The following is a 6000-nucleotide window of genomic DNA, read 5'->3' on the forward strand; positions in this document are numbered from 1 at the left end:
CTCGGCACCTTCATAGTGCCATCACCTTCATAGTTACCATCTAACCTAAAAAGGTGAAATGCTGATCTCTAGGAAAAAAAGCTGTAAGGAAGAGAAAAAAACCTCCTAAGATAATAATGAGTTTTATCAGCTGGATGTTAGCCTGTTTTTTTCCTAGCTTCACAGATATTCAAGTATCTATATCACATCTGGTGCCTTGGAATAAACAACTGTAATCCGGGCTGATAGGGCTCTCCTCCCGAGGACGCACAGTGTCTTATTGTTTGATTCTGGTGGCAGCAGTCTCTGTGATTTTCCGTTTGGTTGCATTTGGGTTTGGGTTTTGTTGGGGTTTTTTTTCAGATAGGTGAGATCACACACAGAGATGTGAAACCTCTTCCAAATGACTATAGCACAGCTTCCCACCCCTCTGCAGGCACAAGTAGTCTATATGGAAAGTACGGTATTCAAGATGTTCTTGGTATGGCAAATGTAAACCACAGGCCTGGGCTCATACTGGGCGTTTAGAACCCATGTGGTACTAAAATTGCTCTCAAGCAATCCTTGTTCAATTGGAAGAATTTGGAGGCTAGTGCCCATTTCTAGAACTCAGATCTTTGCAAATGAAGGCATACTTTGCAGTAAATTTTACAAGGTGTAAATACAGTAATACCTTCCCAAATCATCTGTCACTTGGGAGAGCCATGAGGTTGGTGTAAAGGAATTAACAACATCTAGTGACGACCACAATGCAGTGCTGACCTGCATATAAATAACTGCTTACGACTGAGCAGCACGTGCCTGGGGTAGAGAATCTAATTGCTTTTGAAGAATGGGATTACAGCGAACTTTGCTTAGGGAGTCAGGAGAAAAAACCAAGGACAGAAGGTTAGTGAAAAGAGGAAATTAACATTCATATAGTCTTGAAACTTGGTGAATAACTGAAAATATTTGTAATCGTGTTGCTATGACACCCAGCTATAACTAGGAGCCTTCATTTTGAGTTAGCAGGTATACTGACATATGTAGAAGGAATGCAAATATTTAGGTTATTTTTAAAATTGTTCTCTCCATGTTCTGTAAATTTCATGTAATACAATAGGCAGTTTAGGGACCAAGACCAGAAATGGTACCTAAACTAAATGATCCCTTTTCACCCTTCCATCCTATGCTTGCACTTGCCAGCATCAAACAAATACAAAGATATAGCTGGAGAGGTGAAGCATTCCTTGTGAAAGATAGCAATTCCTTGTGCATTTTATGAAAGTAGGAAGACAGAAGAAAAAAAATAATGTTGCTAATAATCCCACTAGGAGAAAGACTCCATGACTCCAACGCTCTATCAGACATCAAAGAATCTTCACTGGGCCATATCCTCAAGACCAAAGTAATTGGAAACCAATGTATTTTGTTACACTGCTTGCAGAATTACTTCTTTTTCTTTGTTTCTGCCTTCTCCTACTCTTTTTTTTACCCTTCCCCTGGAATACTGACTATAAGTGGAAGAAAACATGGGCCAAAAGTTGCTTTTAGGCTCAGTGCAAGTAAAATGCTAGTCTGTTTCTTGAAAGTGCTGGAACTTCTGCTGTGTGAACCTTGCCCTGTCTCTGTGAGATGCAAGAACAGAGTGGAGCATAGTTGGCTCAAACAAATGCTCGTAAATGTTGCATTCAGCGTTCCCTTTCAAGTGTTGTAGACCAGGAATCTTGCTTCAGTCTGAAGTTGCAGCAAGTCAGTCTGGGAAGCTATTACGTTTTGGTAGTTTTCATTGCTCAACAAGTGGCCTGCCACATCCTGGGAAGGTTGCAGGTTTCATGACACCTCTCCTTCTGTCTCCTTTTAGGAAGAGGCTTTTGAAGTCAGCTTGCTCAGGAGATGGCAGTGAACAAAACCATTGTTTTCTGTTTTCATATCTACAAAGATTTAGGTTGTTCCCCTAAGTCATTCTAGGTCCTACAAGGACTGCTGCAGAGATCCCCGAGTATCCATATAGGTGCTGGAAAAGCCATGCAAATTGGCTACTCTAGAATACTGGCTTTAGACTTTGCTTCTTTGTGCTCCCTCTGTACCAAGGGATATCTTCCAGGAGAAGCTATAGTAAAAATTCTCCTTTTTTTATAGCGTTCTCAAATTCCCGAAGGAGGCAACTTAAGCCTCTGAATCAGAGCTGGAACAAGACACATAAGTGCCAGGGGACCTTTGTCTCCTCAAGCTAACCACACTGCATGGAGGTCCTTGGACCTTCCAGGTGCTTTCCCAGCCCCTTGACCTTCCATTGTCCACCCCTGTCCTTCAGGATTTTCCACTTAGCCATTATTGCAACTGTAACTGAATTCTGGACCGCAGTCTGCACCACTCTGTCTGCATACCCTCCATTTGGCATGTGTCTTGGAAGACATCCTTGGAGAGGCACCACGGGTGATCCAGCCTAGCATGCTCCTGCTTTCCACTGCCCTGGGTAGAATAGTACTTCAGCACTCCTGCTCTGGAGTTCAAGGTTTTTGCTAACGTGTATTTCTTCTCTGCCAGATTATTTATTTTGAGCAGTATGGCACAGGGTTTCTTTATCCATACAGTTTTTCAAAGCCACATATACCATTAAACATATGACAATACCATTAAACATATGACAATGCCATTAAAACCACCTAAAAAAGTTCAGCAATTTCTTGGAGGGCACAGGAGGGAGGACAGAGAGGAGAAAAGGAGAGAAGAAAAAGTAGATCTGAAAAACTAGCTTTCCACAGTGCTACACAGGTAGTTTGTCAAAACTTGCAGAGTGTTTCAGAAGTCCTTTTTTTTAAAAAAAAAAAAAAAGTTTGATGGAAAAAAAATTCTGCTGTCATCCTGAGTATTGTAATTAATGAAGTCATGCGTCCTCATTTAGACAGCTGCCCTCCCCAACTTAACCTGGTATTCTTCTTTTGCTAGGCTGAAAGATTTAGATGCTATGTGTTCAGAAGTCATTTAGATTTATATTTTTGTTTAAATTAAATTGAATTTTTTTCATTAGACTCATTGCCTGGAGTTCTGTTTGATGGTCTCTTAGCCCTGTTGATTGCTAACCGTTTGCTCCCTTAATATCCTGAAATAAACCCTGCACCTCAGGCAGAACGCGAGGAAATCTGCGAATATTATATGACTGTATTTTGTCAGACGCATGCTGATAAACCGTTCAAGGATATCAGACAGGACTCGGGGTGGTTGTACTGCCCTTGGATCAGTAAAGGCTTTGTTAGACGCTGTTTTGACTTCACAGCTTTGCGTCAGGGCGCGGAGTTCACAAATAGACCTTAATTGCGGTGATGGCCTTAGCCGGGGCCTCCACCCTTGCCCTCTAAGGGGCCTGGGTGTTCGTTCAGTCCTTCCTGAGCTACGCCTCAGCTGTGCCTGACGCAGTGTCGGGGGCTCCCGCGCCAGCCTCAGACCCGGCCCGTTACCTCGTCCTGCCTGATGATCCCCAGACCATCGACGGGCATCGTGGCAGCAGCTGCCACGCTCTGCTCACCCACCGTCGGTGGGGTCACCGCTCGGCTCCCCTTGGGGTGCCCACGGCTCCCGGCTCACCCTTCCTGAGGGAGCAGGGCCACCCTTGCTGCTCCCTCCCTGATGCGTTGCTTCTTGAGTTCAGAGCACCTGAAAACGCAATTTTAGAAAAAGATTTGGAAACGCGATCTTGTCAAGCTGCAGTTAGGCTTTTATAAAGCAACATTTATATTTGCATTTCAGAGGAAATTTAGGTACAGTGCTCAGTAAGACTGGTGTCACCCGTAGTCCCCATTTAAATTGGAGTTTATTCCTACAGCCCAGCTCCCCCAAGGCCTGGCTCCACAGCGGTTATTTAGGGTGTAGTCTCATGTCAGGGTTACGTGGCTTTGTATTTGCATTGCTGCTAAAGAGGGCTCCTGCCCTCCTCCTCTGCCACACACTGCTGCTCCCTCAGCTCACATCATGATCTCGCAGAAGACATGAGCTGATTGCAAGCCTGAATAGTTCCTGGGTGAGCAGGGAGCTGATGTGAACCACAGGCAGTCACGCAGCTGTGTAGGTCTGGCATTTTCTTTTGGGACAGGAACCCATATCTGAGGGTGTGAGAAGGGGACTGTCTATAGCTCACTGCATTAGGGACAGCGTGAAACCACATATTTGAGGTCAAGTTATACCAGAGAGCTGAGTCAATCTGTCAAAAAGAGGACTTCTTACTTCCCCTTCCCAGCTCACCCCTCCTACTCTCCTTCCTCACTCACAGCATTTCCCCCACCGTTCACCCCTGGGGCTTGTCAGATCCTGCTGAGCTGATTCAATGCACTAACTTGGCAGAAAACCAGCCATTTAGTCTGGTCTGCTGGACTGGTGAATCGATTTGGCTTACAGTGGGGTCTAGCAAGCACCAAAGACGACAAAAGGTAACACAAACGGCAGTGAAATTGCCCCTTGTAGTATCCATGAGTTATTAACCCAACTTTGGATGACTCTTCTTCTTTTGGAGACGCTGATCTCCTGCTCCCTTTCCCTGTGCTCTGCCCTATATTCCTGATCCGCTCCTCCCATTGGTACACATCTATTGGGGTACAGGGTGGTTTTTTTCGGCTGGGTTACCTTTCTACCTTTCTGACCAGCTCACTGAGGCACCAGAGCCGGCGCTAAGAGAAGCAGAAGGAAACAGAGTGAGACGTGGCAGATGTAGGATTACCCCTTCCCACAGCAGCAACCTGTTCTGTTGGCTGAGCCGATCTCATCCCAGGGCACCGATGTGAAAGCCAGGATGGAGAGCACGATCCTCCTCCCACAACCATCGCTACTGGGATTGCAGCAGCAGCTCTGAAAACAAAGTTAGCCAACCACCCTGTACACCAATAAAGGCAGGAAGAGATAAACAAATAATTGCAATTATGCAATTAATACTCTCAGAACAATTCAACACAGCTGCTGACCATCTTCCTATGACAGCTTCTGCTGTCATGGAGTTACTCACTGAGTGGGTGCATCCAGGCCAGCTGAGCCTGTGGCTGACTAATCTTACTTCCTCCTCCTACCCCTCTTTGCAATCTTATAAAAGTCTTACTGCAATTACAACTCTATTTCAAACCACAGATTCTTTATTTTGCATAAAAGCGGTTTTATATTTTTGTCAAGTATTGTGGAAAGTCTGTTCGACAGCAAAAAACAGATGTATGTACGCATACAGAATGAATTCTCACAGTAATATCTAGATTTTATATTTAAAATGTTCTTCAGTAAATCCCAGTGTATTTTACAAGAGTTGTTATGATCCCTATGTACAAATGGGGAAACTGAGGCACAGAAGTGCAGTGTTTTACTCTTAGCACTAATTGTAAGAGTCATTGGACAATTTCTGAATGATCTTAACTGGCAGCAGTGGGTGAAACTGTACTGAGAGGAGAAGAAAACCCCACCAGTTATATGTTTTACCAACTTAGGACATCAGAATGGGATGCTGTGAGTAGGAGCCTTCACTGTATCAAATAGCTTTTGATTTTTTTTCCATTAAGTTGCTGCTTAAATAGAGGCATAATATTGCTTACTTGATCTACAGTAATCAACAGGAACACAAATTATTTAGGCTGCATATGACCACTACAGTTTTGTCATCCGTTATTTACAGCTGCAGCTTGACTTCTTACCAGTGACCTGATGGACCAGTGATGAGATGGTGTGAGATCTGCTAAAGAACGAAGACAGACTATTGACATAAGCGTTGGTATTTATTCTGGGTGTTTACAGATTGACTTAAAACATAGAAATCTGTCTGGCTACAGCATAACTTGAGAAGATGTGAGAATTATTAAGACCATAACTAAACTAAAATGTCTCATTAGAAATTTGTATCCTAAATTTATAGAATAACCTCACAAAGATTAAGATATATTATTTCAGGAGTGAAGGCTCGTCCCTCTCCATTGTTAAGGCATCACCTTTACAATAAAACAAACCCATCCATTCACAAATTCAGTTCCACTTCTAGGTATGATTGTATAGTACCTTTTCTACTCCAGATTT

The sequence above is a fragment of the Accipiter gentilis genome, chromosome 34, assembly GCF_929443795.1.
Source record: "Accipiter gentilis chromosome 34, bAccGen1.1, whole genome shotgun sequence".
Taxonomy (NCBI): Eukaryota; Metazoa; Chordata; class Aves; order Accipitriformes; family Accipitridae; genus Astur; species Astur gentilis.